Source organism: Lactuca serriola, chromosome 4 (genome assembly GCF_051521515.1).
Source record: "Lactuca serriola cultivar US96UC23 chromosome 4, Lser_US96UC23_V15, whole genome shotgun sequence".
Classification (NCBI taxonomy): domain Eukaryota; kingdom Viridiplantae; phylum Streptophyta; class Magnoliopsida; order Asterales; family Asteraceae; genus Lactuca; species Lactuca serriola.
In genome coordinates this window covers 263,271,141-263,288,604 of record NC_136411.1, presented here as the reverse complement: position 1 = coordinate 263,288,604, position 17,464 = coordinate 263,271,141, and positions in this window count along the sequence as shown.

Sequence of the window (17,464 nt, the reverse complement as noted above, 5' to 3'; positions counted from 1 at the left end):
TGATTTATATGATTAAGTAATGGACAAAGAACAATTATTGAATTGAGAATACGAAAATGAATATTCTACACATAAATCATATGTGATTGGATATATATATATATATATATATATATAATCACATGTAAATATATGTATTTAATCAAATATGATTCAATATGCCCATATTAATCACATGTGTTTAAATACATATTGAATCGAAAATGCGAAAATGATTCTTGTCTCTATCAATCATATGTGATTGGCTACATATAACCACATGTGATTATATGTATCTGATAACATATGATTTGTTTGGATAAAATTCATTTTCACTTTCATGATTTAATAGTTGTTTTCATGTACTTAATCACATGTAAGTATATGTATCTAATCACATATGATTTATATGTACAAGATTCATTTTTGAAATTTCGATTCAATAATTTTCTAATGTGTTTAATCACATGTCATTATAAGTATTTCATCACATATGATTAATGTGCACAAGCTTTTTTTTTCGCAATTTCGATTAAATGTGATTGTATACACATGAACAACTATTGAATTGAGATACATATAATCACATGTAACTCATATGTATTTAATCACTTATGATTTTTGTGGACAAGACGTGTTTTCGCATTTTTGATACAATAGTTGTGTATTTTTCTTGTGTATTTAATCACATATGATTGCTTGTATTCAATCATATATGATTAATGTGGTCAAAATTCGTTTTCGCGTTCTCGTTTCAATAAAAAAATTTGTTTTATTCTTTTTGTTTTGTTGTAAGTTTTCTTTATGTTTGTATTAATTACATTTAATTAAATATGATTTATATGTACAAGTTTCATTTTTGAATTCTCGATTAAATAATTTTCTCATGTGTTTAATCATATGTCATTATAAGTATTTCATTACATATGATTGATGTCGACAATATTTTTTTTCGCAATTTCGATTAAATGTGATTGTATACACGAGAACAACTACTGAATTGAGATACATAAAATCACATGTAACTCATATGTATTTAATCACTTATGATTTTTGTGGACAAGACGTCTTTTTGCATTTTTGATGCAATAGTTGTGTGTTTTTCTTGTATGTTTAATTACATATGATTGCTTGTATTCAATCACATATGATTAATGTGTTCAAAATTCGTTTTCGCATTCTCATTACAATAAAAAAATTTGTTTTTTTTTGTAAGCTTTCTTTATGTTTGTGTTAACTACATGTAATTAAATATTGCTATTCATTATTCACATGTAAATAAGAGGTATATACTTTTTTTAAAAGATAAACATTTTTATACCTTTTAAATTAAAAAAATTAGACATATATTTATATAGAAATGAGTCATGAAATATAACTATTTTATGTTGGTGTGTACAATTTCAAAGCTATAAATGCAACATTTATATCAGATAGTTTAAAATCTTAACGAGTTTTAAGGCTATCTTTGTACTTTAAATATTCCACTATTAAAAAATTATCATACTAATAATTTAATAAAATTATGTCTTGTTAAATATCAATTTTAACTAATAAAATATTATATGATAATAAAAATCAAAGTGGTATACATATGTTGCTAATAAAAACCCAAATAATACGGTATATATATTAGTTCATGAAATATCAATTTTAAATAATAAAATCTTATATGATAATAAAAATCCAAATAAAGTGGTATGCATATTGTTGGGTCTATTAGTTTGCGTCATGGGCTCGGTCCTTAGCCCAGTTTTGATTGTCGGTAGTGGGCCTATCCAACCGTGCATGTTTTTGTACTAGGATTTAGTATATAAGCTGCATGCATGCAGACTTAGTGGTTATCGCTTTTATTGTACATTTACTTTGAGTTTTGTAAACCCTAGCTCACCTCTACAGTGGAAGTTCTTCATCGAGCTCTGTTGAGGCGTGACTTTATTTTCAATCATAAGCAAACATTTGATTCTATTCTGTGTTCATTCTCTTACTATTTTTGACTTGTTTGATTTCCATAATCATACCGGTGAAAGATCTAATCGATCTAGAGTTTAATTCTCATCAATTGGTATCAGAGCAGGAGACTGTGTAATTCATACACATCTCTTCTGTCGAAGAAGTTCTTAGGGTTTTTAATTCCGCATTGATTGATATTAATTGAGCCGTCACTCTATATTGATGTATCTCATTAATTGTTGATCTAACCCAAACGATATATTACAAGTCTGATCTTTTACAGGTTATCGATCGAAAGTCTTTACAATGTCCATGGATTATTCACTAACCAATCCGATCAATATCTCCAACAGCATAGGGTCTACGACAAGAATACCAATCTTGTATACACAAGACTATGAAGTTTGGACGCATCAATTTGAAGATTATGTGATTGGATCGGAGGATAATGGATACTTAATCTGGGAAGTGATTACTGTAGGCCCATTCGCTCAGTCAAGCACTTCTAAGATTGTCAAAACACAGAAGGAGTACAATCAGCTTGTCAACGATGTCAAAGATATTCCTCAGGATGAGAAGGAAAAGTTTCAGTGCAACATCAATGCCCTGAGGATGATAAGGTTTGCGCTGCAGTCGGATACGTTTCGTTTGGTAAGTTATTGTGCAACATCTAAAGAGATCTGTGATAGATTAAAAGAATTGTATTCCACTGACGAAGATTTGGAACATTCAATCCAAACTCTCTTGCTATCTGAATTTGGTGACTTTAAGCAGAAGCCTGAAGAGAGACCTGTTCAAAATTTTGATCGCTTCAATCATCTTTTAAGTAAGATGATAAATCATAGGATTGAAAGGAAAGTTATCGAACAAAAAGTTACTTTCATGAATGGCCTCAGACCCGAATGGATGGCTGTTGTGTCAACAGTTAAAGCTCATGAACAGTTCAAGTCATATTCTTTGGCAAAACTAGTCGGTATTTTGAAATCCCATGAGAGTGCTCTGTCTAAGGAAACGAATGTGGTTTCCAATCTGGGTTCTTTAGTTCTTGTCTCTAAAGGAAAGAGTTCGGTTGAAGAAGAAGAGGAATTGGATCTTCCCAATTATGATCTAACCGGTGAAGAATACGCCATGATGGTGTCCAATCCCAAAAAATTCATTAAGAAGAAATTCCCAGCCAACAAGAACCGAAACTGGCAGGGTAGTTATAGCGCCGAAAAGATCAAGGAGGAACCGAAGATGGGGTCAAAGTCTAAAGAGTCAAAGAAGGAAGAAAAAGTTGGAGGAGACTCAGGATTCGACTACGATTACTGTGGAGGCAAGAATCATTTTGCTAAAGATTGTATGGTGAGAAAGAAAGAAGAGAAGACAAATGAAGAAGATGAGGAAGCGAGCCTCTTGAGAAGACTGGAGGAAATCAAGAAAAGAAAGTCTGTTGCTAACAATACTACCATGAATGCTTTAATTGTGCAGGATACAAATAACAGTGATGAATTTGGTGGTGTGGAGGTCTGGTCCACAGATTCTGAGGATGATGAAGTCAGGAAGCCCACTCATGGGAAGGCTATGCTGGCAAAAGAAGAACGTTTAACAGGACAATGCTTTGTAGAAACCGAAGGTGTGTCCCAAATGAGGGGATACACAACCGACAGGGGAGTTGAAGACGAAAGGGAGCGAGAGGACAGGTGTTTCGCTGCCAAACCTGTCAGTACTCAGATCAACGAATGTGATGAGTTGATCAAAAAGGTACAAAATATTCTTGTTGATCTAAAAATACTTGTTACTAATTATGAAAAGGAATTAAATAACTTAAAGTCAAAATTCTCGAGCATAAGTAGCAGTCTCACCCAAACCTGTGTCACACATTCTAACCTAACTAACCAAATCAGCATGATTTCATCAAAAAAGTGAGGAACGAAGGATGTGGATCGAGCAAAATGAAAAGGAGTTAATTAGGTCTAAGGATGATTTTATTTATTTGCAAAGAGACAATCTTAAACTTCTTAAACAGCGAAATGTGTTTTGTTTAATTTCTAAAAGACTCTATTTTAACATCACTCAGTTGCATCTTGATTGTGAAATAGGAAAGAAGATACATCGCATGATTTTACCCTTCCTTGAGTTAAAGGAGGATGAAATCGATGCTGAAGCCTACAACTGTGAAAGCGTTCTATCTTCTGACGTAGTTTCTCTTGCATATAAAATAGCTCTAGACAAAATTGAATCCTATATAAAGTCCAAAGACCACAAGGACATGCTCAAAAATCTGTTAGACGAAAATGATAGATTAAAATTGAGAATCGAAACTATACAAAAATTTGACTCTTTGAATGCCAAATTATGTTCAGAAAATAAAATTGATGTGGAAAACGCATCTGAACTTAATGAGGATGATGATCTGAGTGAAATCTTTGTAGAGGATTTGGTGGACTATTCTGAATTTGTCAAAAGCGAACCTAAGTCACGCAAAAACCTAATTTCTGAAAACTCTGTTGAGTTTGCTCACTCCTCTACTGACAAAACCAAAGTTCTCAAAGCTAAAGCTGTTGTGTACCAGAAGGTACAAACCACTCCAAATCAAGTCTACACAGTACCAGGTGTCACTCCACAACAAACTGTGGAGTTAACAGCTATGGTAGATGAAGACAATGTTGGCAGATGTGACGAATTTTTCTGGTCGGCCCTAATAGACAACGCTGATGAGACGAAGGGTCTATCTCAAAAAACTTCATGGAGAGTGAAATGTAGATACATACCTGAACCGCTAAATGAGCCAACAAGATATGATGTGCCGAGCACAAGCAGATCGAAAGCACCATTGAGCGAACCTGTGCAAACCTCTAGTGAGACATCATCAGCAAAAAGTGAATGTTGTGCTCACGCTTCGAAAAGAAAGGCCAATATTCACAGAAATCCAAAACAGGTGGCTGATAGAAAGCATCAAAGAAATCTGAGATACAAGAAGAATCTCTCAGAAAGAAAACAGTTTTGGAATTCTCAAAATCTTGAATTTATAAAGATAGAAAGGAAGCACAAATCACAAGAGGAATCAAGGAACCGAAAGGGAAGTTTCGGTCCAACATCGGGAATAAACCAAAAGAGTAGTTTCAATCCTCGCCACAATACCAACCGAAAGAATGGTTTTGGTCCCTTTACAAAAAGGAGCCGAAAAGGTGGTTTCGGTCCTTCGACCAATAGGAGCCGAAAGAGTGGTTTCGGTCCCTCATCCAATAACAACCGAAAGGCGAGTTTCGGTCCCTCACCCAATAGCAACCGAAAGGAGAGTTTCGGTCCCTCACCCAATAGCAACCAAAAGGAGAGTTTCGGTCCTTCACCCAATAGCAACCGAAAGAAGAGTTTCAGTCCCTCACCCAATTACAACCGAAAGAGCGGTTTCGGTCCTTCACCCAATAGCAACTGAAATAGCAATTTCGGTCCCCATTTATACAAGTCCAATCAGAAAAACAGGGGATCCAAAGTCACTTCTGAATCTAACTCTTCCTATTCAAATTCTTGTCCTTCAATTGCTTCAATGGGAAATGGAAAACTCTTTCCTGAAGATAACAATCTTCCAAAAGAGAATCACAAGAATGCTAATGTCAACACCACAAACTCCAGTCCGACTAAATCAACTAAAATTAAAGTTTTCACCATTAAAAGAAAAGATGAAACAACTTTAGTTAAACACACATACATGGTTGATATTTCTCTTACTATTCCCTGTCCTATAAAAGGCTCACAAGGACCCAAGAAACTTTGGGTTCCTAAATCTACTTAATATTTTGCAGGTTATTCATGACGAGCAGTTTGACGAAGAATGGTACATTGATAGTGGCTGCTCACGTCATATGACAGGAAGGAAGAAAGAACCGCGGGAGTTTCGTTCTCTCAAAGATGGTGGCATTGTAACGGCAACAACTCATTTGGTACTATCAAAGGCTATGGAATGATCACTAATGGCGAGTTCTCTATAAGGAAAGTAGCTTATGTTGAAGGACTTTAACACAATCTTATCAGTGTATCACAGCTGGTGGTTGGCACTATATTGAAAGTATCAGTCGACGATGAAGGCTCAGAGATTGTCGAGAAGAAAACAAACAACGTTCTGCTGAAGTCAAAATAAAAAGGGGAAATGTATCCTTTGAACCTCAACCCAATTCGAGGTAAACCAGCTGTGTGCTTACTCACAAAGGCTCACTCTGATGAAAGTTGGTTATGGCATATAAGACTATCTCATCTGAATTTCAAAGATATCAACAAGTTGGTCTTGGGTGATCATGTTCGAGGTCTTCCAGTTCTAAAATTTGATAAAGAACATCTTTGTGCAACATGTGAAATGGGAAAGCGGAGTAGGCAGAGTCATCCTTCTATTATCAATACAAAGGTGATAGAGCCATTGGAGTTACTACATATTGATCTGTGTGGTCCATCGTCCATTGAAAGCATTGAGGGGAACAAATACATTCTGGTTATTGTGGACGATTTCTCAAGATTTACATGGGTATTCTTCCTCAAGCAAAAGTCTGAAGCCACTCCAAAGCTTAAGCTCTTTATTAAACAGATAGAGACGCAACTAAGAAATTTAGTTCGTAATGTGAGGAGCGACAATGGCATGGAATTCAAGAACAAAGACTTTAAAGATTTTCTTGCTGAAAAGGGGACGACTCACAATTTTTAGGCCCCTTATACTTCACAGCAGAATGGCATTGTTGAAAGGCGAAACTGATCACTGTGTGAAGTTGCTCGAACTATGCTATGCTTAACGTCCTTACCTTTGTATTTCTGGGCTGATGCAATTGCTGCTGCATGTTATACTCAAAATAGATCATATTTGAATAAGCGGTTCTCTATTACCCCTTACGAGATCTTGAATAATCGAAAACCAAATGTGAAATTCTATCTCGAATCTTTTCGACCAATTCATGCTTCTGTTTGATGAGCCTCAAAAAGCGATTGACTCTGAATCAAATGCAAAAGAAAACAAAGTTGATAATTTGAAACAAGTTGTCAATGACGCTGCTTAAAAAAGAGCTGATGATCAATCTAATGAAACCGAAAAAGCAGAAGCAAGCAAACCATCAAGTGACCGTCCTAATGTCCAGGGGGAGAGTCCAACTCGTCGTCACAATCAAGGGCATTCGTTCCAGGGGGAGAACTCATCGCCTCATTCTTCAAGCTCTACTGAAATTCCAACCGAAGAAAGGGATACCAATACTGGTCCTGAACAAGAGTCATTCTTCGAGGGGGAGAACACCAATGTCATTGATGAAGACATTTTGTCCGAGCTAGAGGAAGAAATCAATGCCGAATTGGATCCTATCAATGATCCAAATTTTCCTCCACTTATCAAATGGACCAAAGATCACCCTCAAAGTCAAATTATCGGGGAATCTTCAGAAAAAGTGTTAACTCGTTCTCAAATCAAAGCGAAACAGGCTGCACTCTTTTCTAAAGTCGAGTTTTGTATGTTTAATTCCTTTGTTTCCAAAGTTGAACCGAAGACTGTTAACTTAGCTCTTGATCATTCAGACTGGGTTCAAGCCACGCAAGATGAATGAAATGAGTTTGAAAGAAACAAACTATGGCGTCTTATTCCAAATCCAAAGGATGCTTCAATTGCCGGTCTCAAATGGGTATTCAGAAACAAGATGGACAAGGAAGGGCATGTCATTCGTAACAAAGCGAGGCTGGTAGTCAAAGGATACTGCCAGGAAGAGGGCATCGATTATGAAGAGACTTTCGCTCCAATTGCAAGATTAGAGTCAGTTTGTATCTTTCTTGCATATGCAGCTCACAAGAACTTTGAAGTCTATCAGATGGACGTCAAATGTGCCTTCCTCAACGGTGAACGTGAAGAAATTGTATATGTTGAGCAACCGCCAGGCTTCGTGAACGAGAAGTATCCAGACCATTGTTATGTCCTTGACAAAGCTGTATATGGTCTCAAACAGGCTCCCAGAGCATGGTATGAAACTCTCACTCGTTTCTTAAAAATGTCTAAATTCAAACAAGGATCGGTTGACCCAACCTTCTTTTGTAAGCGAGAAGGTAACCACCTTATGATAGTCCAAATTTATGTTGATGACATTATCTTTGGCTCCACGAATCCAAGCTTAACAGCTGAATTCAGAAAGTTGATGGAAACTAAATTTGAGATGAGCTCAATGGGTCCAATTAACTTCTTTCTTGGATTGAACATTAGACAGGGACGCGAAGGCATTTTTATTAATCAGGAGGCATACACCAAGACTTTATTAGCTAAATTTGGGATGACGGGAGACTCGAAAGTGAAAGTGCTTATGGCCTTTGGAACTAAACTTACACCCACATTGGAGAAACCAGCAGCTGATGTGACACTCAATCGACAAATGATTGGGTCTCTGATATATCTTACAATCAGTAGACCTGACATCATGTTCTCAGTCTGTTACTGTGCACGATTTCAAGCCAACCCATGCAAACCTCATCTTCAAGCCGTGAAAAACATCTTTCGCTATCTAAAGCGAACCTCCTCTCTCAGTTTGTGGTATCCCTCCAACACAGGATTCTTTATTCAAGCATTCTTAGATGCTGATTTAGGTGGCTGTGGATTAGATCGTAAAAGCACCACTGGAGGATGTCAATTTCTAGATGGTAAATTGGTCAGTTGGCAATCGAAGAAACAAACCTGTGTTTCGCTATCCACTGCAGAAGCTGAATACATTGTTGCAGCCTCCTACACATCTCAAGTCATATGGATACAAAGTCAACTAAGGGATTACGGGCTAAACATGAAGAAAATCCCACTATATTGCGACTCTGAAAGCGCAATTAGGATTTGTCACAACCCAGTGCAACATTAGAAGACTAAGCATATAGCACTGAGGTACTATTTCATCAAGGATCACATCGAAAATAGTAACGTAGAAATTCACTTCGTCAGAACGACTGATCAACTGGCAGACATATTCACAAAGGCCTTACCTGAAGCAAGCTTCAATAAGATTCTGCAAGGCCTAGGAATGATGCAAGTCGAATCTGTTCCAAAATCTCCTTCGCTTTCATAAAGGTGACAAGTGAAATAGAGCGAACCAAAATGAACCGAAATGAACCGAACGTTTGGTCTATGTCGGGTGAAGTTCGACCATGAACTAAAATGAACCGAACGTTCGGTCCATTTCAGGTTCGGTCCTTCTGAACTCGTTCGCCTCTTTTTCTTAATAAGGCATTTTAACTGTATTCTCTTGTAAACTTTTTCATTACTTCTTTTCCACTTATAACATCCCAAAAATATTTTTCTCTTTTATTTTCTTAAAAATACTTATAAAATCCAAAAATATTTTTCTCTTTCGTTCAATTGGTCAATTCTCACAAAATTCAAAAATATTTTTTACTTTATTTTATTTCTTTTTATCTAACGTTTTTATTTTTGTCTAAGTGTGTTTCTCGATGGCAAAGCTAAGGCGGGTAAATGGTTTTATTAGTTAGGAGTCCCTAGAAGCATGTTGTTGTATGTTGACTAAAGCCTCGAAAGATTTTTAAGTGAAGCCTTAATAACATGATATATACCAATCATGTTTTCCCAATCCAGGCTGTCAAATTCACTCTAATCGTGAGCTACCTTACTCTACTCAAATTGAGTTTAGAGTTTTCTGCTTGGTCCTTCTTTTCTTTAAAGCAGAGGTGCATTCGCTTCTTATACCATCTCCATCACTTTTCTCCATTATACTTCGCTTCACCAATATAACACCTGAGACTCTCAGTATTCACCACTGAGGTTTATGGTTATACCAAAACTGTGTTCATGATCTTAGTTTCATGCCACTATGTACTAAGTGAAACCCAAAGTTCAACACCACTAATGAATTGATGGTGAATTCTAATATTCAAGATCTTACTTGTTACCTAATGAAATCTATTTTTTTCTTTTGAGTGATCTTTATGAGCTTGTCTTTCACCAAGGCTTCTCTTACCCTAAAAGATCCAGTTTATTTTTCTTGAGTTTTCCTTACTTCCTTTCGCCACTATAAAGTTTACCTTACCTACTTGTTCAATAGATCACAATGATCTCACAAGTACTTCATTCAGTTTTGGTTTTATGTCAAGTATCGAAATTATGAATTGAAGCGCAGGCTACCCATTATAACCTTCAAAAAGATGCCTTTCAATACTTCTCAACAGGTAATTGATCGTTATTCAATGGGAAACCAAGCAAGCACTTTAATGTCACTCTTGACTTTCAAGGAAGTGATTTATGCCTAGAATCCATTATTTTATGTCTACTTAAGACATCACAGATTATCCCTTAAATTTTGCTTTATTTCTTTATCTTTTACACCCTATGCATGAAAATTTTTAATTTTCCATAATCTAGTTCTATTATGGCTGTTCAATAAAGCATTATAGGCAACGGAGATTCAAAGGTATTATGAAGAGACGATTGGGATAAAGTGAAAGCTGACTCAGCACCTATCCAAACGGTTTGGCGATTTGAAAAAGTACATTTTATGGAATGTCGTGTAAAAAGGAAAAGTCCTTTCTCTTTCCTGCGTCATCTTCGATATGCCAATTGTCCTTCCATCAAATCAGGCGCTATTTTTGAGATAATGCAAAATCTCAGCCGGATTTTTCTCTCTCTTCCTTGTATGTATAAAAGGAATTGGACCGGTACTCTCTCAACCTTTACCACTTACCCTTCTCTCTCAAAAGAACACATGTGATTTTCTTCAACTGTTCATCATCTTCTCTAAGCTACTACAACGACAGACTCTTCAACCGTTCACGATACTTCCGTTCGTCAACCACTTCTCACTATCAAACCCCAACAGAACCTGATCATCGATCTCACCTCGTTTATCTATGAGCCATACATGTTGTATGTGGTTGAGTGTCTCAAATACTCACCTCTCATCGACGCACTGACTAAAGTCGAAGTTGTTCCAATGTCTTGCTTGTCTCTTGTCTACTCTACTGCCTACTACGACAAGGTTAATGAACGAATTCACTTCGAATTCCATGATGAGAAGAGCTCCATCTCTAAGAATCGATTATGTGCCCTAATTGGTCTTTCTCAAGACCAATCTCTGGTAAACCCTGACTCCATTACCACTGGTTAATTGTTTTCTATGTTCTATCAGATGGGGTATACCGAAACCCTAACCACCATCACAAAGTTCAAGAAGTCCTGCCTTCCTCCTCAATGGAATGGCCTTTTCACGCTGTTGTTCAAGGGACTATCTGAGCGAAGCGCTGGCTCAGATGGTGCAAGCAAGTCTTTCATGACTGTGCTGTATGGTTTGTACCATGGGATCGACCTAGATTATGGGTCTATTATATGGCAGCAGTTGGTTCAAAGCTTGGTCTCTTCATCCAGACATTCTGAGATCTCATGTGGGCGCTTTTGGTCGATCATCACCAACTTGTCAATGGACCGCCTTCGTGTTCCAATAATGGCGGATTCTCTACTCTCATCCATTTCTACCTTTCACACGACAAAAATCATTGTCACTGATCCTACCAAGTTCTCTTTTATTGGCTCCATTCCTGAAGCAATGCTCGGTCGTATCTCTGCGTCGAGTAAAGATCTCCAATAGTACAGGAAGCGTCCATCGTCTAGTCCAAGAGAGCTTACGCCAGCCATGATTCGCTCTATTGAAGAGGCTGACAAGCCAGCCAAAAGGGGTAAGAAGCCTAATACACAGAAGGACAACCCTATCATTAAACCAACTAAGGGGCAAACCCCCAAGAAGCGAAAGTCTGATAAGGCTGCAACTTCTTAGGCTCAACCGAAGAGGCAGAAGAAGCCAGCTCGGAGGCTTATTCTTCAATCTACAAGTGATTTAGATTCAGAATATGTCCCTCTTAAGCATAAGAACGCTCCTCCTTCAGAATCTGAGAGCGAAAGCTCTGATGAAGAGGCTTCAGGCCGAGGTGATACTCCGCCTCGCTCCCCTACCCCAGAAATTCCAGTTCACTCTAATCCTCCTTCGCCTCCACCTGTCACCATCCAAGTATCCATCCCTCATATATCTACCATTCCAACCACTCAACCATTCACTACAATTCCTATCCCCACTCCCATTTTCACAGATACCACTACTACCACAAAACCTCACTTTATTGTTCCCAATCCACCTGTAACCGAACCACTAGTCACAACCGAACCTCCACCTACTTTAAAACCCTTATCTCCCACACAATCCACTGAAACAACTCTTATTCTAGGCGGTGAGGACTTGGAATTTGATTCCACGTATTTCAGTCCTTATCGAGTGCAGAGCGATGATGATGACGATGATCCTGTTACAAAGCGTCATCTCAAGGCGGTAAATGAAAAGCATGATCAACTGCTTTCATCCTCTTCCTCCGACGCTTATTCTGAAGCTGCATTGAAGGCCTTGTTCTCCTCTGTTGTTACAGAACACAGTGCCACTTTATCTGTTGCAGCCAAAGCAATCGAAGCCTCTACTTCCCAATGTCAACAAGCCTCTCTTGTTGTTGATGCTTCTACTAAGGAGTGCAAGGAAGCGAACACAAAATTCGATAAACTAGTCTCTGAAGCTCATTTGTTTTTAGATTCCTTGCAGGCTGCTTCTGCTAAGAACGCTCAAACTGTCAACGCTTCAGTAGAGAACCTTCATAGGTCACTTCAATCTGAACGCTCAAACCATGAAGCTGCACGCCAAGCCATTGAAGTAGCCAACAAAACTCTACACGCTAACGTCAATGACCGATTGACTCAACTGGAGGCGGAGTTAGCTGTAGAGAATCGTATTATGGATGAGTTGGACAGACGCACCGCACAGCTCAAATTGCAAACCCACAAGTTGCCTACTGCTAATGCTAAGATTAACGACCTAAAGTCAGAAAGGGAGGTCATTAGGAGTTCTGCTGCTGATTTTCACTCCATCCTCCTTCATCTCATTGAGGCTCATGATCCGCTTATTACCATAACCATCAAGCGTCATCTGGCAGACAAGCTCAGACCGGCATTGGACATCCTTAGTCGTATCGAGGGTGTTCCGATGACCGGGGTCCAACCGAAACAAGGGGGAGAGAAGGTGACAACTCAACCTCCTTCTGGACCGAAACCATCTACTGAACCGAAGGGTAATGAAGCTTCGGTTAGCAACAAGGAGAAAAAGAAGAAGAAAATTGGCAAAGAGGACACAGACAATGAAGATGATGTCTATGCCCAGAATCCCAAGAATCCCTTCCAGAAGGTTAAGTCCTCTGAAAAAGAAATGGAAGAAAGTATCAAGAAACAACGAGCTGAGCTAGAGCAGAAGCGAAAGGAGGTGGAGCTCCTAGAGAAGAAAAAGTCCATGTTTCCTGTCTGGACCATAGACTCGCTTCAAAGATGTGCAATCGATGAGCCAAGCATTCTCTGGCTTGAGCCAGTTATGTTCATTGGACTTGACAACTCCAAGGATGCACAGTTCGATATGCCAATCACTCGAAAGGAATTTATCTTCCATTGCTTCAATTCGACTGTTGCTATTCCGTCCCCAGACCCGAAGGTAGACAGTGATCTTCTAGAGTTTTACTTGGAGTTTGCTCAACCTCAATACCTGACTTGGAGCTCAAAGAAAATCACTACTGTCAAGGTTATGAAGCCCTATTCAGCGGGGAAGTTTATCAATGTCAAATTCAGGGTGACTCGAGGAACCAAAGGCTCAGTCTACCACTTTACGCTCGCTGATCTACCGAACCTTAATCCCCATGACTAGATACTCCTCAACAAATTTCTTTTGTCAAATCCTCAGGAGTACCAGCCAATAATTGATCATGTCAAGCATATGCTTGTTTGCTACATACATGAGGTAGTGAAGATGGACCAAGAGATTGCCTTTGCCATAGACAAGCGAACAATGATCAAGACTATGAGCAGAGCTGGCAATGTCAACACTATGATCAAGGGGAAAATAGATTCAAAGTACCACACCGTTATGTTCATCAAACGCGAAGGTCAAAAATGCCTGTTCGCTCTTGTTGACAAACACCTCTTCTCAACGCCTTGCATGGAGCATATCTTGGAGATTATTAAAAGGTGTGATCAAAATAGTGTTGTTGATAAGAAATTATTCACTGACATGCTGAGGTGGTACATACAGTTCAGACAGACACTTCTCGCAATAATTCCTCGTCAATTTAAAGTGATAAAGACGGTGAAGCCCACTCAGAAGAAATGATCTCTCGCCTCATTTGACGCAAAGGGGGAGATTGTTAGGTCTATTAGATTGCGTTATGGGCTCGGTCCTTAGCCCAGCTTTGATTTTCGGTATTGGGCCTATCCAACCATGCATGTTTTTGTACTAGCGTTTAGTATATAAGTTGCATGCATGCAGACTGAGTGGTTATCGCTTTTATTGTTTATTTACTCTGAGTTTTGTAAACCCTAGCTCGCCTCTACAACGGAAGTTCTTCATCGAGCTCTGCTGAGGCGTGACTCTATTTTGAATCATAAGCAAACATTTGATTCTATGCTGTGTTCATTCTTTTACTGTTTTTGACTTGTTTGATTTCCGTAATCATACCTGTGAAAGATCTAATCCATCTAGTGTTTAATTCTCGTCACATATTACTTGGATTGATAATGAAATATATATATATATATATATATATATATATATATATATATATATATATTCGTTCTTTTGACTTATTACCAAAAAGAAGAAAATATTCAGTTTTAAAACTTCGATTTCGGAGCTTTGTGTATTAAATAAGTCCAAATATCAAAATCTCTTTATTGGGAACCCCATTTCCAATTAAAATACAAGAAAAATATAACTTGATTATGCATCGTATACAGAAAGAAGCATCCAAAAGTCTTTTTAGAGATTAGTTTTTTTATTTAAAATTAGAGATTTAGATATGAAAACCAAACCTACAAAACTTTGTTTCTCCAGCAGGCAAATCAACTCTGGTCACTACCGTACATCGAGACATGGCAGGAGGGGATTCTTCTTTAATGGAGCAAACTGTGTTCACATCTATATCATCGATGTTGCCATTTAGTCATCGTCGTTCTTTTCCTCGTCTTCCTCTTCTACCTCGTTTATCTTCTTCTATATAGACAGCTTTTTCTAAGATCCAAACTCATCTTCTACCTCATTCAATTTCTTCCCCATTAACCCCTTTTTCTAAGCTCTAAACCACTGATACAAATCTCAGATCAGACGGTGGTTGACGAAAACGGACCAAAAAACATCTATGTCGATTCACACATTCGTTGAGACAATATTTGATCAACATACTGAGAGGAAATTAGGAATATTATGAAACGATACCTACTGAGATAACATATTTGATTGTCGGCACCAAGGAAAAAAGGATTTGGGGGAACGCTCTGAGATCGAAGATGAGAGGATTTGTTAACATCAGAATAATGGTGGAGTAGCCAGCAACATCGTCGTGGCTTTTCGGCATACTTTCACACGCGATTTTACAAGGTGAAAATCCATGAGGATTGTGGAACCAGATCAGAACAAATATGGCGGCATTCCGCTTCAGATCTACTGGGAGGCTAGGGTGGTGACGAACATGCAGATTCAGAAAGAGTGAAGAAGTGGCCATCTGGTGGTTTCGAAGATGTTCCAGTGGTTAAGACGGTGTTACAGTGGTTAAGACGGTGTTACAGTGGTTCCCGCGGCAGTTTGGTTGTTTAAGAGGCTGTCCGGTGATAATAACGATGGTCCGATTTACCTTCAAGATGAGAGAGGGGGAGGAGGAGAGAGAAAGTATATGTATGTGTGAGAGAGAGAGAGAGAGAGAATGACATAACATGTATAAATTTTTAGATTTTAAACATTTAAAATTAATGGTCTAAACTTGTGGTTGGAAAACAAACAAGCGTGCTTTTGGAACTCATAGGCTAAAAAATGTTCTGAATCTCAAAAATGTTCTCATTTTAACATAACTCTCTCTCTCTCTCTCTCTCTATATATATATATATATATATATATATATATATATATATATAAAAGACAAACAAGAACGAAAATAATTATAATTAGCTTGAAATGGTTTGAAGTAGTTTTAAATAATTAAAAATCTCAACACGAGATTTCTTATGTTTTACTTGTATTCCCCAACCCCTTAAAAACATTGAAAATGCTTGGAAAAATATCGGGGTATGAACTCACCTCGGATGTGTGTGCTAGTTCCGATGCGAAGTGATTGCGAAGGATCCCCGGGTTAGAATACCAAGAAAGTAGTCATATCCTAATAATATTTATACACGATATTGTATTTAAGTTAACGAAATAATTTAAATAATAATTGAAAGTGTTAGACAACACTAAATTATGTAAGAAATACTTAAAAAATTTATTAGGAATTATTTGGAGTTGTTCTTGGTGTTCTTGGATGAAATATGAATATTTAAAGATGTGCTTGGTGTTCTTGAGGGAAACATGAAGAGATGAAGGATAATATGAATGTTCTTTTGGGACTTATGAAGATTTGAAGGAATATGGGTAATATCCTATGAAGATATGAAGGTTTTCAGATGGTACTTGAGAGCAAATTTGAGAGGATTTCGGTGCACAAAATGAGAAATGAGGAGTGTCTGCTGTTGAATACCTATATATATATATATATATATATATATATATATATATATATAGGTATTCAACAGCAGACACTCCTATATATATATATATATATATATATATATATATATATATATATATATATATATATAGGATTGTGTTTTCGGTTATGGATGGGCCCTAGGATTGGGTTTTCGGTTTTTTAATGCGATTTACAATGGGATTTCGGTTCCATGAGACTGAAATCTCCATGCTACTTGATTAACCAACCGAAAACATTTTGCACTTTAATTCCTAAACCGAAAACCTATTTCTTTCTAGAATCTGTGGACCGAAAACTATTAGTTTCTTGATTCGTAGACCGAAAACTCCAATGTGGGGTGTTATTCCATGGTTTTAAGTTTAACATTTTTCCTTATGTTTTTTTTATACTAATCTAAATTAACTTAGGTTTCAATCGATTCTTAGTTACTAGTTTATAATCATGCCCTCATGGTTATAGATAACACTATGCAACAAGGATTGCAGTGTAGTTTTAGTTGTACTCGGTTAGGGTTTAGACCTTGGTTGATCAAAAATTTCCCGGTTGTGACACTATCATCCTCAAACATATATCATTGATTGGATCCGCGACCACCTTGCGGCTGTGAGCATCAGTCACCACATTGGTATGACATCCCGAAATTTAGGGCAAAAATTATAGCCGACCAATTCACTACAAATCTCATGATAATCTGACTTACTAAGTTTTAGTGCATCTTAAGTAGGATAAGTAATTTCATTCTAACTATTATATGATATCAAATGATACTTTACTTTCAAATGTGTAAACTGACAACCAAATCAAACCGCTCAACTGCAGTGCTCTCTAATACGTCTGAAAAACTGAAATTTTGCATTAAGCATTTTTGAACAAAACAAACATTAAAATAAGATAGTAGTAGTTCTCATGTTTCCGAAAAAATAAAGAACGACCAAAACGAAGTTTGTATGCATAAGAT